General features: G+C 50.2%; 1 protein-coding gene across 9 annotated transcripts in view; it reads left to right on the forward strand.

Annotated features, from left to right (window-relative positions):
• Positions 1-10,973: 10,973 nt before the first annotated feature.
• Positions 10,974-18,423, forward strand: part of FGFR1 (fibroblast growth factor receptor 1) — a 47,730-nt gene continuing 40,280 nt past the window's right edge. For 2 of the 9 annotated variants that reach the window (XM_045535853.1, XM_045535854.1), the window contains exon 1: positions 10,974-11,488. The gene's annotated coding sequence lies outside the window, so the exon portion shown is untranslated. Of the gene's footprint in view, positions 11,489-11,676; positions 11,791-18,423 lie in introns of those variants that run through there. The other 7 variants (XM_045535857.1, XM_045535858.1, XM_045535849.1 and 4 more) reach the window with 4 other exon arrangements.

Raw genomic sequence — 18,423 nt, forward strand, 5'->3', positions numbered from 1 at the left:
CCTGTTGCCCAGGCTGGTCACGAGTTCCTGGCCTCAAGTGATCCTTCTGCCTCGGGCTCCCAAGCAAGGTGCTGGGATTACAGGCATGAGCCACTGCGCCTGGCCTTGGGTTGTGGCTGTAGAATGGCTCCGTGGGGTGGTGAGCCTGGTACCACTGCAAATGTCTGAATGCTAAGCCAGGGGGTGGTGTGGGTCTTCTGGCCCATTGGTGACTCCTGGTCCGCTGCACAGGAGCCCAGGCAAGGACAGTCCACGTCTACCAAGCACCTAGTGCGCATCAGGCATGCTCAGGGCTTTACATGGATTGTTTTCTTACATCCTCAGAATCCTATATATCCATTTTACAGTTGGGGAAATTGAGGCCCAGAGAAGCTGCTAAACTTGCCAAGGTGACAAGAGAAAAAATTCATATACAGGACAGACCAATTTGTACCTGTCCTCCAGGAGAATATTGGAAAGTCGGTGAAGCCAAATGCTAAGGAGTTCTCTGTTTATTCCGTATTTTTGATCAAGGCTAAAGAAAGTCTCATTTAGATCCTCCAACAGGCTATGGAATTTAAATAGAAGGTCACCTGAAGCAGAAACAGGAAAAGGAGGCAGGAAGGGGCATAACTGCACAGCAGTCCCAGTACAAAGTGCCTCGGCCAGGGCCAGGGCAGCAGTGACGCAACCTACGGCCCAGACGAAGTTGTGTGTGTATCTGTTGTCCCAGTGTGTTCCCCAGCGATTCTCTACCTGTCACCAATACTCTGTTTTTGCTGCCACCAACACATGATAATCTGATCTGGAGAAGGAGAAAAAAAGAGGAGGGAAGTGGAGCGTCTGTAGAAACAAACACCATCAAATGTCCTGGCTCCCTTCCCGGACCTTCAGTAAAGATGCAGGAAGGAAGAAGCCACAGAGCTGAGTCGGCATCAGCAAGCCTTTCCTGAGTCTCCATTAAGTCATTAAGGGAAGGAGTGCTTTGCAGTCTCAGTGCAGATTGCCCGGGTGCTGCTGCAGGGGGGACCCTCCAGGTAGGTCAGGCTTAGGGACAAACGGGGAGGCAAAGATGTGTTGGGTATTTGTCTTCTTGGATTGTCCCCCCATATTCAACGTTTTGCCATAACAGACTTTCTCCCTGATTGTTTTAATACCGTTTAAAACCTTGGTTTTGAATCGTGGTATTAAGCACAGCTCTAATTTGGGCAACTAGTGACCCAAGTTCTACTCTTGGGAAGGCTGGGGGCGGGACGGGAGGAAACACTCCAGCCAAACAGAAAGTTTCTGGTGAGGCCAATCCGGCTGTGAAGTAAGAGACAAAACCATTTCTTAAAAAAAAAAAAGAAAGAAAAGAAAACGATTTCGTTAACCAGAATATTGCCCCTTGCTTCTCTACGCACAATTTTGAAAAGATAGAAGGAGATGGAATTATCAGTGGGCAGAAAGCATGGAAAAAGATAAAAATGAAAAATAAACTTGAAATATACCTAGCAAGAAGCGTATTTGGTTGGAAAGATTCTTTCCATCTCAATTCTCTGTGGGCCTATTCAAAACAGAGATATGGTTTCTTAAAATACAGTTTCTGCACTGGCTGGTTGAATCTCCTTAAAAATGCCTTCCATATTTTCACCAGCCCCCACTTCAGCGTGAACTCGTAATTCCTGAACACCACGTCCCAGGGGACCAGGCGAACTTGAGCAGGCAGGGTGATTCTGAAACCCAGTGACACCCCTAAGTGACACTGATATTTGGGGCCACGGGTGTCAGATTTCAGCTTTTTTTCTACTACCTCACCCCTCCGCCAACACACACACACACACACACACGCACACGCACACGCACACACACGCACACAGAGTTAAATGATCCTACAAGGCAGAACTGTTTCATAAAAATGGCATTGGTGTTAATTCAAGCAGATTAGTAACAAGTTCTCTTTAAAAACACACCAAGTGTTACAATTCTGTTTGGTGTGGTTTAAGCTTTTTTTTTTTTAATAATTGAATTTTTAAAGAAAGAGCAGTTTTAAATTCCCTTCTGTAGACACTGTTAATCAAGAACAGCCTCTTTCCATGGGTGAAATGGCTGGCAACAAAGGCTGTGGAGTCAGTCTGACTGTCTGCATTTGTAGGCTTGCTTCCTTACCTAACCACTTGTGGGACTATGCAGGCTCTCTAAGCCTCAGTGTTCCCACCTGTGAAATCGGGACTAACAATAGTGTCTATCTCATTGTGAGGGTCAAATGGGATGACTTGTGTAAAAGTGTTCAGCACGGTGCCTACCCATAGTAAACATTCATTAGATATTAGCGAGCATGGCCTCAGAACAAGATATACACAAAAAAAGCTTCAAGCACAGAGATCAAATATAACACTGCCATTTGTATTTTCTACACAGGCACACCTCCCAGATATTGTGGGTTCAGTTCCAGACCACTGCAATAAAGCAAATGTCACAAGTCACATGAATTTTTTGGTTTCCTGGTGCATACAAAAGTTATGTTTACACTATACTATAGTCTATTGAGTATGCAATAGCATTATGTCTAAAAACAATGTACAGGCCTTAATTAAATAATAGTTTATTGCTGAAAATTGCCTTCAGGGAGTTGTAATCTTTTTGATGGTGGAGGGTCTCGCTTCGATGTCTATGGCTCCTGACTGATCAGCGTGGTGATTGCTGAAGGTCATGGTGGCTGTGGATCCTTTTTCTTTTTTTTTTAGTTAAAAAAAAATTTTTTTTTCTTTAGAGATGGGGTCTCACTCTTTTGCCCAGGTTGGAGTCAGTGGCACGATCAGTGTAACCTCAAATTCCTGGGCTTTTGCCACCATGCCCAGCTAATTTTTAAAATTTTGTGTAGAGACTGGGTCTTGCTGTGTTGCCCAGGCTGGTCTTGAAGTCCTGGCCTCAGGTGATCCTCCCACCTTGACCTCCCAAAGTGCTGGGATTACAGATGTGAGCCATTATGCCCTGCCATAATTTCTTAAAACAAGAAACAATGAAATTTGTTACATCAATTGACTCTTCCTTTTATGAAAGATTCCTCTGTAGCATGCCATACTGTTTGACAGCATTTTGCCCACAGGAGAACTTCTTTCAAAATTGGAGTCAATCCTCAAACTCTGCTGCTGCTTTATCAACTAAATTTATGAAATATTCAAAATCCTTTGTTGTTGTTTCAACAATGTTCACAGCGTCTTCATCAGGAGTAGATTCTATCTCAAGAAATCACTTTCTTTGCTCATCCATAAAAAGCAACTCCTCATCCATTCAAGATTTATCGTGCATGAGATTGCAGTGATGTAGTCACATCTTCAGGCTCCACTGCTAATTCTAGTTTCTCTTGCTGTTTCCGCCACAACTGCAGTTACGTTCTCCACTGAGTCTTGGACCTCTCAAAGTCATCCAGAGGGTTGGAATCAACTTCTTCCAACCTCCTGTTAATGTTGATATTTTGACTTCCTCTCATGAATCATGAATGTTCTTAATGGCATCTAGAATAGTGAATCCTTTCCAGAAGGTTTTCAATTGACTCTGCCTAGATCAATCAGAGGAATCACTATCTTTTTTTTTTTTTTTTTTGTAGAGATGCGATCTTGCTATGTTGCTCCTCTGAAACTCCTGGCTTCAAATGATCCTCCCACCTCTGCCTCCCAAAGTGCTGGGATTATACGCGTGAGCCACTGTGCCCAGCCCAGGAATCAGTATCTATGGCAGCTCATGTACTTCTTAAATAATACAACTTGAAAGTCAAAATTACTCCTTGATACATGGGCTGCAGAATAGATATTTATTATGTTAGTATGCATGAAAACAACATTCACTCCTGGTGCATTTACATCAGAGCTCTTGGGTGACCAGGTACATTGTCAATGAGTAGTAATATTTTGAAAGGAATCTCTTTTTCTGAGTGGTAGGTCTTAGCAGTGGGATTAAAATATTCAGTAAACCGCGCCATAAACAGATGAGCAGCCATCCAGGCTTTGCTGTTCCATTGATAGAGCACAGGCAGAGTAGATTTAGCATCACTCTTAAGGGCCCTAGGAATTTCAAAATGGTAAATGAGTGTTGACTTCAACTTAAAGTCAACAGAGGCATTAGCCCCTAACAAGAGAGTCCAGCCTGTCCTTTGAAGACAGGCATTGACTTTTCTTCTCTAGCTAGGAAAGCTCTAGATGGCATTTTCTTCCAACAAAAGGCTACAATGTTTCATCTATACTGGAAATCTGTTGCTTAGTGTAGCCACCTTCATCATGATCTTGGCTGGATCTTCTAGATCACTTGCTGCAGCTTCTACATCAGCACTTGCTGCTTTGCCTTTGAACTTTATGCTATGGGGGCAGCTTCTTTCCTTAAACCTCCTGAGCAAACCTCTGCCAGCTTCAAACTTTTCTTCTGCAGCTTCCTCACCTCTCTCAGCCTTCATAGAATGAAAGAGAGTCAGGTCCTTGCTCTGGATTAGGCTTTGGCTTAAGGGAATGTCGTGGCTGGTCTGATCTTCAATCCAGACCACTCACACTTTCTACATGTCAGCAATAGGCTGTTTTGCTTTCTTATCATTGGTGTGTTCACTGGAGTAGCACTTTTAATTTCCTTTAAGAACTTTTCTGTTGCATTCACAACTTGGCCAACTGGTGCAAAGAGGCCTATCTTGGCTTTCAACATGCCTTCCTAACTTAATCGTTTCTAACGTCTGATTTAAAGTGAGAGACATGCGACTCTTCCTTTCACTTGAACACTTAGAGACCATAGTAGGGTTATTCATTGGCCTAATTTCAATATTATTGGGTTTCAGGGAATAAGAAGGTCTCAGGAGAGGGAGATGAGGGAATAGCTGGTGGGTGGGACAGTAAGAACACACACGTTTATCGATTAAATTTGCCATCTTATGTGGGCGTGGCTCATGGCACCCCAAAACAATTACAGCAGTACACTTCACAGATCACCGTAACAGATACGATGTTTGCAATATTGTGAGCATTACCAAAATGGACACGGAGACACAAAGCAAGCGTATGCTGCTAGGAAAATGGCACCAACAGAGTTGCTTGGTGTAGGTTGTTGCCACAAACCTTCAATTTATGGAAAACAAAATATCTGGGAAGCGCAAAAAAGCAAAGCACGATAAAACCAGGTATGCCTGTACACTTCTTAGAAAATAAGCTCACATGCTTGGAAACTTATCAGAACCAGACAAGTGGCTTTAGGAACACAACAGTAAATTCTTGGCCTCTATCTAGCCTTAGCAAGAAGCGTCCTGGAAGACTTACGGGGACTGAACACCCATAGAGATGGCTTTCTAGATAGGCCTGTGAAATCCAGCCCAGCTGACTTGGCCAGGGCACTGTGGGAGAGTGCCCGGCTGGGGCAGGCTGCACAAAGGTGCCCTGCAATGTCTCTGCGTTGGCTGGCATGGAGGAAACCAGGTTTTGGTGAAGACTAACGATCAGAGGCCTTTCTGAACCCAAAGCATTCTTTAGTCATCTGAGATATCAAAAGATCAGTTTTCATTGTGTCGCTCTTTCTCTTTAGATGAGGGGGCTATTCTATAGGGTGGCTGGGTTTGTGGTCACTATGGGTGGGGGATTAGAAGTGTCTTGTGAAGACTTGAGAGTGACTATTTAAATGCCCAAATGGACTTACATCTGGCAGGGCATTTTTTCATGATCTTGCTTCTTGCCTAAAGATAAAATCATATCACTCAGTATATGTTTGCTTTTTTAAAATATACAATTAGCATGTTATTATTCTGCTGGTTAGAAAAGTGGCATATGGTCAGGACCAGGGTGCCTTTGAGCAAGTTGGAATAAGGTCCCACTTCCTCTGGGCAGGTGTGTCTCCGCAGCAGCACACACAATTCAGCCCAGCACACAACCTGCTCAAACACAGATGGTCCTACCAACACACTCCTCCGGAAAAATTCAAAGGATGCAAATGTATGTAAAAAAGAAAGTGTGAGCCTCTTATAATCACACTTCCAAAGAAAACAACTATTAATCGTTTGGTTAACAGACCTTTGTTTGTTTTGTTTTATTTTGACAAAATAATAAAATTCAATTAGCGGGAAATCTAACCTAAATGGGAGAATACCATCTATGTTTAAATTCTCTTCCTCTCTGACCCTACCCAGCCCAAGATCACCAAAAGTTCTTAACAACCCGGGAGAAGTCATCTGCAACTCTCTTAGCATATCCATGGCTGGAGCCCACTTCAAAGCTGAGTCCTCAAGGATCCTAGTCGAACCCTGAAACTTTGATCTTTGCCCCCAGGCGGCACAGAAGCCTAAGAGACTGGGTCCCCCACTCCTGCGGGGGTCCTCAGAAATGCAAATTGTTCACTCTTCTGCCACTGCCTCTTCCCTCACCTCTCCAGACCCCCGCCCTTGGAGGAGTGGCTTTAACTGGGAGAGGGTTTTTAAATTGGGGTCAGAAAGAGGGGAGTCTTGGGGGAACCCTGAAGAAAAGCAGAGGGCAAAAGTCCAGCTTGTTTGCAGTTAGCATTCTGAAGGGAGCCAGTCCTAGAACCAGAGACCACAACTAAAAGGATTCACTGAGGTTTTATAAGCCTCCTTTGCTTCTCTTTACACAATTTTGTTTTCCTTTTGTTTCATAGTAAAACCAGTAACAAAAAGGGCTGCTTACCTTGGGGTACAGCAAGGAAGGGGGAGATTAGTGTGAAAATTATATCTTTCCCTGCAGCTGCTATTAGGGGACAGAGAATCTGGGGTGGAGGTGGGGGTGGTGGATGGATAGGAGAGCCACAAAGATACCTAGAAAACAAACCCCAGAAGAGGTGTCTTGGACCATAGGAAAGTTCCTGGGCTAACATAGTAACAGTGGCTCCCGTTTATTGAGCGCTTGCAATGTGCTGGGCACTGTGCCAAGTGCATTCCATGCATTATCTCATTTAATCCTTTCAACAGTCCCGGGAAGAACAGTTACCAGTGTTGTCCTCATTTCACCTTTAAGGAACTGGAGCGGAGTTAAGCAGCTCACCCAAGATCACACAGCCGGAAACAAGTGGCAGAATCAGGGCTGACACTCAGGACTTTCTGGCCCCAGAGACTCAGTTTGTCCCCTTACAGCAGGATCATTCAGAAGCTTCAGTGCCAGCCAACCCCCAACTCCCCTCTGCCCGCTGCCCAGTGTACTCTCCAGGCTGGCTTTCCTCCATCTTCCCAGATGAGTTTGGGGATTTTCACGTATTGTTTGTCGTCATTCAGGATTCAGGCATCCCCTCCCCTGAATGGTCTCCTTTCCTGAGCTCTCCTCCCAAAGTGCCCTGCAGATGCTCCCGGGTGGCACCACTTGTCATGTTTGGTCTCCTCCATAAGACTGTGAGCTCCCCAGGAGGCTGTGCCCTCGTCTTCTCCTTCCTCTTCAGATCCGCTGTGCCCAACACGGTGCCCGACACTTAAGAAGTGCTCTCTGCCACCCCAGTGCTCAGCAAATAAATGTGGCATTAAGGCCAGACAAGCTGAGCTGTCAGGAAGACCGCTAGCTCCCTTTCCCACTCCCAGTTGGTAGGAGACAGTGAATGTTATTTACAAAAAAACCAAACCAAACAAGACCCTCCCTTCCCTGACATGCTGAAGCTGTGCTGGGAACAGCCAGGGGTCACCAAATGGTGACCAGATGGTAGCTGACTGCTGCTCCCTAACTCCAGGGGCCGAGGGCAAAAGGCTTGGCCGCCCACCTGCTCCTGGGGACCTGTGAACGATCTACTTTGCAGGGAAAAACCCAGATAGGCCCCTCCTCCTGAGTCCCTTCTGCAACCAGCTCTCAGAGCTGACTCTGCCAGTTGCCACCATGTCCAGGGGACTCTGGAAGCCTGAGCTGGAAGTTCTGCAGTCCAACCTGGCCCAGGATAGCTGTTGCTTACCATCCCCGACTTCTTCCATGACAGGCAGGTGTTAACTCTGCAGTACACACCCCAGTGGCACAGCTGAGCCCTAAAACAGCTAAACTCAGACAGGGCAGGAAGAGCACTGGGGCAGAGGGAGTGTGGGGCGGAGAAAGAGGAGCTCCTTTCTCATGGAAGAACTGTGAGGAAGGACACAAGTAGCTGCTGGAAGAGGGAAGGGATTTTCAGCCGTGTTCCCAAACAAAGGAAGCAGACCGGGCTTTGGGGACAGCTCTGTTTCCCTTCCTTTCACTCAGCACAGGTCCCCTCCTCCCACAGATCTGGGAGGCAACAGGCCCCCAACTGGTTATCAGGTCCTGGAGCGTGAGGGCCTTTGTCTCCCACTCAGACATCTAGCTGGCAGGGCAAGGGGCCGACAAATCCTCCCTGACCCTCCCAGCTCTTTGTTATCTCGGAGGGAAGATTACATTTCTGTGTGGGGAGGCAAGGTGCCAGGAAGCCTCAGAGCAGGACAGAGACAGGCAGAGCTGCCGTCTGACCCCAGTTGCCTGGAGCGGCTCAGGGCTGCCCTGGGGACCTCTCCCTCCACTGGCCTGGGGCCTTTCCAGAAATGAAGGTCTGCATCTCAGAGAGAGGGGGGTGGGAGGATGCAGAGGGGAGCTGGGCTGGAACTCTCAATTATTCAGGAGTGCTCCTGCATCTGTGGAGGGCCCATGCTCCTTTTGGTTTCTCACCTTCTCCACTGCACTACCTCTAGCTCTTTCCCTGAAGCTGGGGGCGGCAGAGCTGGCGAGCTGGCATTTGCTTCCGTTTGGGTTTCTGGCTAAATCTATAGAGGACTTTGTTCCGCAGCAGACCTATGCCCCTCAACACCAAACCAGCATTTAGCTCACTCTTTCTGTTTAAATCGAGGACATATTCTTCAGCCTCCTCTTTTGGGTTCAAGATACTCTCAAAATGGTTCCACATCAAAAGAAAAAAGACCTGGAATTAAAACCCTTTGTTTTACAAGAATTATGGAGAGGAAGGGTGACACACTGTTTTTCAGGAACAAAGTGGGAAAACAGCAGTTGGGTGTCAACATTAAATTCTGGATTTTTCCATGGCTTGCCTTTACCATCATAGTCCCTCAAATCATATTTCCTCCTCTGGTAAGCCAGGTCTGTTATGCTTATTAAGTCCATGGACAACAAATACATATGAAAACCTCCTGAGTAGAGTCCTAAGCTGGGTCAGACACACAGATGGGATCCTTGCCCTAGAACAGTGTAGAAGCTGGCCAGAGTGCAAAGAGTAGAAAAGACAAAAAGCTGTGTTAGGTATCAAATCTGGGGATATACCGGAAAATCAGAGGGGTTCCGGGAACTGACAAAGCTGGGATTAGCCGGGAAGGCCTCTGCAAGGGAGGGGTGTGAGTCTGGCCTTCTCACAGGCCAGGGTTGAGTGTTACTTAAAATGCCAGGGGCCTAATGGGTGGGCAGCTTGTGTGGGCAGCTGGCCCAGCCTGACCCGGAGCTGAAGGGCTGAGCCGTGGAGAGACACACTTGCAGGGAAACTCCAGAAATGATGGCTGAAACTCCCGTATTCTACAAAAACGCAAGTGCCTGCTTTTGATTTAGTTTTTTATTTATTCATGTGTTCAAGAAATATTTATTGAATATTAACTCTTTGGCCAGCCAATAAACATTTCTTGAGTGCCTACTCTGTGAATGACACCGTATTCCTTCACCTGATGGTCAAATAGAGAAATAAACCTAAGGACCCTTTTCTTAAATGGGGGAGGAGTGAAACTGCCATTCTGTGTTCAAGGTTCTACCACCTTTTGGGTTGAGGTGGTAAGGTGGGGATGGGGGAACGGTCCCCACTATTAACTTACATAGTGACTTCAACACTTTTGGTGCACTGACGTCCATTATTTTATTTGCTTTTAGTGACAACCTTGTGAAGGGATCTGAACAGATACTTGTCTTGATTTTATCAGAAGCATGACATGTCCAAAGTAAACCAGTCCAGAAGTGGCAGACCAGAATGAAGGTGCCCTTCCTACCCGGTGTGGCGGGCTCGACGGTACCATTAGGCCGCACCTGGCCTGGTATCACAGGTACTGCAGAGCCTCAGAGAAAATACACATTCTTGGCTCCTTCTTGGAACAACCTGATTCCTCATGTCTGAGCAGGCCCACGAATTTGTATTTTCCAGAAGTTTCCCAGAGGACTCATGTCTATTTGTATTAGGGAACCACCAGATTATACCACTCTGCGGGGAGGAGGCAGGGCAAAGGGCATTTTAGCCATTTTTCCCCAGGGGGTTGGTCCTTGGAGCACTGGAGGGTCTCCGGGTGGTCTCCGATTAACTTCCAGTCCCCACTCACTCTTTGCTTCCTAAACATTCACTGGCTGGAGAGTTCTGCAGGCCCGCCATGGCGCTGCAGAATTCACAGGGTCCCGCTCCCGGGGGACCAAAACGCCTAAATCATGAGGCTGGGGAAATCTGAGATCCCAGGGAAGGTTCTGAGGAGGGGCTGACCTTCTCAGGAATAAAAACAGCTTGTATTTATTGAGTGTTAACTATGTGCCAGGCCCTCGTTTACTCCTCCACTCTGTGCGGAAAGTGCTATTATCCCCCTCTTCAGACGGGAACACCGAGATTCAGAGCGCGCAAACCGTTTCCCCAAGGCACACAGACTCCAAAGCCCACGCGACCACGTACGACCTCAGGGCGACAGCGTCTCTCCACCTCCCCCCGAACCTGGTAATCTGCCCACGGCCTGAAGCTCGGGCGCCCTCCGGGCGGTGCTCAGACTCAAGGGCACGAGCGCCGAAGGGGACGGGACCGCAGGGAGAGAAGGGCAGCGCGCCCGGCGGCTCCGCCCGCCCCCACCCCTCGGGGGCCGCGGCTCGGGAACTACAAGGCCCAGCAGGCAGCTGCCGGGGAGGAGGAGGAGGAGGAGGGACCAGCGCGGAGGGAGTGAGCGAGCCCTCGCGCCTCGCCGGCGCACAGCGCTCCGAGCGCTCCTGCGGGCACTGGTGCGGCGGCCTCGGCGCGGGCGGCGGCGAGCGGGAGCCCGAACGCCGGTCCAGCCGCAGCGCGCGGAGGACCCGGGGCTGCGCCGGGGCTGGGCGGCCACGTCCGGACGGGACCGCGACTCTGCTTAGCGCATTGCGGCGACCTCGCCTTCCCCCGCCGCGAGCGCGCCGCAGCTGGAAGAGCGGCGGAGACCGAGACTTTTCTCCGGTCCGGGCTCGGGCGCCCCGCGGGGCGCGCTGTACCCGTGCTGCAGTCGGGCACGCCGCGGCGCCGGGGCCCCGCAGGGCGATGGAGCCCCGTCTGCACGAAGCGTGAGGCGCCGCCGCCGGGCTCTGGAGAAGGGGGGCACGGGGTCTGGAGACCCCCGGCGGCGGACGGGAGCCCTCCCCCCGCCCCGCCTCCGGGGCACCAGCTCCGGCTCCATTGTTCCCGCCCGGGCTGGAGGCGCCGAGCTCCGAGCGCCACCGGGAGTCGAGCGCCGACGCGGGGCTCTCGCGACCCCGCCAGGACCCGACCGGAGCCCGGGGGCGGCGGGCCGGAGCGGGGACGCGGGCGCCCGCCCGCCCGCACGCGCCACGGCGGGCTCTCCAGAGGCGGATCCTCAGAGCCGAGTGAGGTAAGAGCCGCGGCGCCCCCAGATCCGGGGCGGGCTGGGCGTCCCGAGCGGCCCCCGGCGCCGGAGCCTCCTGGCTGCGCTTCGCCCGCCGCAGCCCAGTCGGGGCCGGCGCCTCCCTCCGCTCGCTGCCCGCCCCTCCGCCTCGCGGCTCCCCCCGCGCTCCGCGCCCCCTTCGGGCTCCCTCCCTCCGCCCGCGGCGCCGCGGCGCCCCCTCCCCGCGCCCGTCCCGCCGCTCCTCTGCAGCCCAACTTTTCCGCCAACTCTCGCTCGGGAGCCGGCGGCGCGGCGGCGGCGGCTCCGCGGTGAGTCCGGGAGGGACAGGGCCGGGCCGCGGCGGGGAGGCCCACGGTCGCCGCGGATTGCGGAGGCGGCGGGAGCGGGCGGCGAGCTGGGCGTGTGCGCGTTCCATTCCGCTCCTTCTCCTTCGGTCCCTTGTGGGATTCTCCCAGTGCAGCAGGTAGCTTTGGGCGGAACGCTGGCAACCCCGGCATTCCCGAGTCCCTTTCCGCCTCCGGGCCAGTCTGGGGTCCCTGTTGGGAGCAGGGTGGGGACTTGAGGAGCGAAGGAAGTGGAGGGAAGGTTAGCTCCTCTCGAATAGGTTTAAGGAGGCGTCGTCACCAAATGGCTGAATCTGCTTTAGCGGAGAGCGAGGAAGGAGTCCCCTTTCCAGAGGGGATGATCTACTTAGAGGATCTCAGGGGGGTCGGAAGTTTGGGGGACCGCAGGACGACCAGCGGATGACGTTGGGCCCCAGTGCAGGGCAGGGGCGGTGGCGCGTTGGGTTCCAGTCCGGTTCTTAGGGGTGGGGGTTGTGTCCGGTGCAGTTCGCTCGGCCGCGATGCGTGTTGCTTCTCGGCCCAGACCCCTGTGCCCTCTGCCTCCCGCTCCCAGTCCCGTTATGTTTGGGGTGAGGATAGATGAGAGGCTAGAACCCACTTTTGCAGAGGAATTTGTACACGTTGTAGAAGGGGGTTCATGTAACACCCCCGCCCCCCCCAGGAGACAGCCGGGCACTTCGGAGGGGAGTGAAGCCTGTTTCTTTTTCCTGGGCCCAGAAGCCATCAGCCCATTTGAAAAACATTTCCACGGAGCCGTTCTCCCCCAGCGCCCCCCCCTTCCCGGTTTCCAGATGTAGCCGCGCATCTGGTTCCGTTTCACTCCACACCGGTGCACGGCGGCCGCGTTGCTCACCTCCCTCCCCTCCCCCTCCCCTAAATTAGAACTGGGATTCTTCAGCTTGTCTTTACCGCCTCCCTCCTTAAAATTTCTGGAGACTCGGAGATGGGGCGTTGGGATTTGGGGGAGAAAAGAAAGTTGCCTTGGATCCTAAGTTATTCATGTGCCCACCAAGTGAGTTGTTCTCTGCTTGGTGGTGGTGGTGGTTGGGATGTTTTCTAGATGGCGCAGAAAAGAGGCTTTTTGGGGAGATGGGGCCAGGGTTTTAGGAAACCGTTCATCTGCTAGCGGTGGCCTCTTTGGCCGCGGATCTGGCCCATAACTGGCCTTGATGGAAGTTTCTGGAAACATAGCATTGCTTTCTCTTCCACTGAGTTGCAGCTGGAGCTGCGGGAGCGGCTGTCCCTCTCCGGAGCCCTCGGTCGGGTCTTGGCCGCCCAGCGGTGGCGTCACGCGTCCCTTTTCCCCCGGGGGGCGAGCCCCGCACGCCACGGCCGGGGGCGGGGGCGGGGGCCGGTGTGCTCCTGGTGTGTTTGCGGGGAGTGACTCGCGCCGCAGCCCCCGGAAACTAAAGGGGCGTATTTTACCATTTAGGTAACGGCTGCAGGTTTGGAATCCGGAGTTGGATTGTCGATTTACTTTCTGTAACTGCCTTTGAGGCAGGAAAGCACCGCAAGATCCAAAGTTGCGGGAGGGTGGGAGAGTTGGTCCCTCTCGCCGGCTCCTGTCCAGCCTCCTTCAAATTGAAAACACTTCTCTGGTTTCCTTCTTTGGGCAGTAGTTTTGGAGGCTGTAATGAAATCGCACTTTCTCTAGACATGGTAATTAAGGTGACTGTTTCCTCCCCAGATGTGCCCTGCCCTTTGCACCTCCGGACCAGCGCTTTTTTTGGAATACCATCTAAATCGTAGAACCTTAGCCTTGAGACTGTTTAGCAGAAAGTGGCCATTTTCCTCCCTTGGCCCAGCCTCCCGGTTTCCTCTCTGAGGCTTGTTTAAAAGCTAAGTAGCAGGGCCCCGTGGGACGTGCCTTGGTCTGGCTAATTACCCCCACGCCTGGGTCATCTCCCTTCCTCTCGGTGACCGCGGGCCGGCAATCTCTGCCTGCCGTCTGTCCTGATGGCCGGCTTCCCTAATGACTTGTTTACATATTTCCCCCCAGTTGGTTAGAAGGAGCTCCAGGGCTGCCACTGACCCTCAGGGTGCAGGGTGTCTGGGGACTGGGAGGCTGCCGGGGTCTGGCTCCAGCTGGGATGGTTATGTGCTTGCTGCATCAGTGACGAGCTCCTTGAAATATCTGTTGCATTCTCTCTTAGTCATAGCTGAGTGTCAGCCTTTTAATGAGGGCCATCCAGATCAGAGCCACTTGAACTGCGTGCTTTCACTGCCTGCGTTTACCTACCTGCAGAAATGCCCCTTTGGGAGGTACTTTCACAGTGGGGATTTGGGCGGGAGTGGGCACCACTTCCTTTGGTTCCAAAGTGGACAGTCGTAGGGGGCTTTTTTCCTTGGTCTCTGGCCATGGAGGACGTTAGAATGTTCCACTAGGTACCCTTTGAATAGCAAGTGAATCAAAGGCACAGGAATGGAAAAAGATTCCCTGCTTAGGGGAGAGGATTAGAGTACGGACGCCCATGCGTCCCTCAGCCTGGCCAGCTTTATTCCTGGTGGACTCCAGAGGGCAAGAAAACTGAATTGAGCATTGGATAGGCAGATTCCAGCCTCAGAGACCAAGGAAAATCCATGGGTTTTGCTTTTAGTAGTGTGCTTTTTGTTTGTTTTGGGTATTGACCTGAAACAAGACTCCTGACATAGAGGAGATTTGCTGATCTGAGCTTGGGGTTTAGCAGCCAGCTTCTCCAAAGGCTTTTTTCTTGCCTCCATTTTTAAACCTCTTTCATCAAAATGGCTGTTGGTAGAAGAGCATCCTAGGAAAGTTTGAGCCTGTTGCTACTGGAAGGAAAGGAGTTAGATCAAACTGATTCCAATGTCCTGTTCTGAAAGGGCCTCACATCACTTGAGATGAGTTTAATTTCCTCTTGGGAAATGTGTCTTGCATTTTTGCTTTCCCCAGAGCTTTGTAAAAGGTCTGGACGCACCAGGGATGGGTGGGAGTCCAGATGTGCAGCTTTAAAGAAGATTCTGGTGTTTCCAGAGAGGATTAAATACCAGACTTGGGCTAGGATATTTGTTTTACCCACCAAGGTTGCATCTACCTTAAGCAGAAGTTCTCTCCTCACCACCCTGCCCCCATAAAGAAAGAAGTAATGTTTGGTCCTCCTCTTCCCCTCCCAGCCCCCCTGGTATACAGCACTCACCTAGGTGAACATGGAGTTCTGCTAGCGTACCCTGTCTTAAGCAGCAAGGTTTTCTAGATTATGTGCAGCAGTTAGTGTTTCACTTATTCCTAATTTTTGGTAGACTTCTTATTCCCAAGGACATTTGGACACTTTTTTTTTAACAGATTCAAAATAAAAAATTAGCATTTCCCTTGGACCAACCAAAATTTTGCAAGCTGAGCTGTATAACTCTTTTCAGATGTTTGTTAGGTTACTTGCTCTGCCCTCTCAACGTTGAGTAGAGAATTCTTGCTTTTGTGAAAAGGGACCATTTTTCTTAAGAAGTAAGCCTTATTCTCATCTGAAGAGATTAATGTTTTGGTGTTAACTTCCTCAATTCTGAAGAATCAAAAACGTCCAGAAAATGTCTCAGTTGGTGTTCTCTGGAATAGCGCTTGGCTAGTTTACAAGGGGTAGTGACTATGGCTTTTCCCTGGTATTCTCAACCTCTTTTCTGGGAGAATATCTATGCTAGTTTCTTCTCAATCAACCTTCTTTTCTTTCATTCATGTATTCATTCAGTTAACAAATATCTCAGCATCTTCTGTGTCCACTAGGTGCTAAGGGTATTATTAATAAAGGCTAGAGGCAGGCATGGTGGCTCACACCTGTAATCCCAGCACTTTGGGAGGCCAAGGCAGGAGGATCACTTGAGCCCAGGAGTTGAAAACCACCAGCTTGAGCAACATAGTGAGACCTTATCTCTACAAAAATTTTTTAGAAAGTTAGCTAGGCATGGTGGCACACACCTGTAGTCCTAGCTACTCAGAAGGCTGCAGTGAGTTTTAATTGTGCCACTGCACTCCAGCCTGGGCAACAGAGGAAGATCCTGTCTCCAAAAAAAAAAAAACAACAACAACAACTCAAAGGTTAGCAGGCGCAGACCCTGCTCTGAAGTACCCTGCAGTCCCCTGGGGAGAGAAGGGGATGGGGAGCATAAATAGCAATCACTTGAGATGACCTGAGCCCCTTATCAGAGGGGCTAGTAAGGTGGTTTGTAAATTCAGAGCAATGAGATCCTCTAGCCAGAAGGCCCCAGAAAGGCTGTGGAAGAGGTAGTTACTTAAGGTGGGGCTCAGAGAATAGCAAAGACCTGGCCCAGGGCAAAGAAGAAACTCTTGCGCAGAGATGCAGATTGCCTGGAGCTGTGAACTCTACTGTCGGGTAGAAATATAACATGAGCTACGTGTAATTTTAGCTTTTCTAGTAGCCATGTTTGAAATCAAGTAAAAAGAAACAAGCTAAATTCATTTTTTTTTTTTACAGAGTCTCGCTGTGTTGCCCAGGCTAGAGTGCCGTGGCGTCAGCCTAGCTCACAGCAACCTCAAACTCCAGGGCTCAAGCGATCCTCCTGCCTCAGCCTCCCGAGTAGCTGGGACTACAGGCATGCGCCACCATGCCCGGTTAATTTTTTTATATATATATTTTTTTAGTTGGCCAGATAATTTGTTTCTATTTTTAGTAGAGACGGGGTCTTGCTCTTGCTCAGGCTGGTCTCGAACTCCTGACCTCGAGCGATCCTCCCCGCCTCGGCCTCCCAGAGTGCTAGGATTATAGGCGTGAGCCACCGCACCCAGCCTGCTAAATTCATTTTTAATTAGCTTGTTTAGATTTTGATAATTTAAGTGATTTAACCCAATATATCCATAATTTATGTGATTTAACCCGATATATCCAAAATATTATCATTGGAACATGTAATCAATATAAAAAATTATTGATGAGATACTTTACATTCTTTTTTTTCTTACCAAGTTTTCAAGATCCAGTGTATATTTTTCACTTCTAGCCCATCCCAGTTAGCACCAGCCACATTGCAAGTGTACAGTAGCCACATGTGGCTAGTGGCCACTGTACAGGCCAGCCCGTTACGGGATGTGCAGATGGGGAGTGAGAAGTACCTTTGGAAAGGCTGGAAGTTCGTGTCTTCGTGCTGCCAGTTACCAAATTTCCTGAGAGCGCTATCAAGGAGTTACTGAAAGCATTGTTATACTATATGATAATAATTATAAACATATTAATATATTAAATATAAATATATTTGTAATTCCTTATGTTTGATTAGTGCTTTAGAGGAGAGAACACACTGCCCATGTGATCCTCATAACCACCTGTGACGTAGCCCCCTCCAACAGGTGGAAAACTGAGGCTCAGAAAGGTCAAGTGGCTGTCTCAGGGTGGCAGGATTCTAAATGGAAGGTCATGTGTTTATACTTTCTCCAGAGAATGGGAAGAAAAAGACTTGGCTGTGAACTCATCTGCTGGTTTTCCTGACATCATTTTTGGACAGGGAGCCCTGATGTGCACAGAATGTTTACTCTCAGAATGAGGGAGTGCCGCAAGGTCATGTGGGTCAACCCTTGCTTGCTGGGCAGATGCCATCCGCATCTTACGCGGGGTTAGTACTCCAGAGAGGAGACAGTGGGCACTGTCACCCACACGGCCCATCGGATCTTCCTAACCACCTGTGATGCAGGCAGGGAAAAGATTTCATCCCCCTCCAACAAGTGGGAAAGCTGAAATGTCGTGTTTTCCTCACCACTCCCCACTGAGGACCCCTGCAGGCAGGCGAGTTGGACTGTGAATCCTGGGAGACCGACTGATATTGGAGAGACTGAGAGCCAGCTGCAGGGTCTCTGAGGAAGCTGCTGTGTACACCTGTGAGGCTACAGGTCACATCTGTCAAGCAGTGAAGGAAGGAGGCTGTTCCTAAGGGATTTGAAGAATTCATTAATTAGCAGAAGGAGAAGGTGAGGTGAAGGAGGAGGTGGCAGTCCTCAGGGTCCCAGACAGCATGTGGACTGGCGGCTTGTGTCACTGTGTTTTCTGCAGGTGTGTGGAATGGGGTGTGTGCCCACTCACCTTTTCATTCCAGGAGTTGGTGCCAGGAGGCTGGGTTTGCTTAACACGCGTGTTTTACACATGTGAAACTCGAGGCCCAGAGGGATAGGAGAGGAGGAGACTTTTGTACCTTTTTTTGGGAATGAGCTGAGGGAAGCCGCCAGATGAGTTTGAGGTGCATTGATCATGGAGCTGAGAGAGGACAGTCTACAGCCAGGCCACACTTGTGAGGAGGCGGCAGAGTTTTCAGGGGACAGAGTAGCCGAGTGGCGGTCTGCTGTGTTTGCAGCCGAGTTTAGTCATCTCAGAAGGATACCACCCTTTCCCACTGGATACTAAAAATGTATTCAGTACTCCGGTAGTTACTGTGAGACTGAGGCTTTCTTACTGAGGTACACCTTTCTGGGGAACAGGCCTGCATCAGTTAGCTGTGTCTTTGGGATGTAGTGAGATGTGGGATGCGGGTTTAGGGATGTCCTCAGGCAAGCATTGCTTCTATCCCAGGCCCTGGGGTGTGCCCCATCCTAAGGACTAGAGCAGCGGTCCCCAGCCTTTTTGGCACCAAGGACCAGTTTCGTGG

This window comes from Lemur catta, chromosome 22, assembly GCF_020740605.2.
Source record: "Lemur catta isolate mLemCat1 chromosome 22, mLemCat1.pri, whole genome shotgun sequence".
Taxonomy (NCBI): domain Eukaryota; kingdom Metazoa; phylum Chordata; class Mammalia; order Primates; family Lemuridae; genus Lemur; species Lemur catta.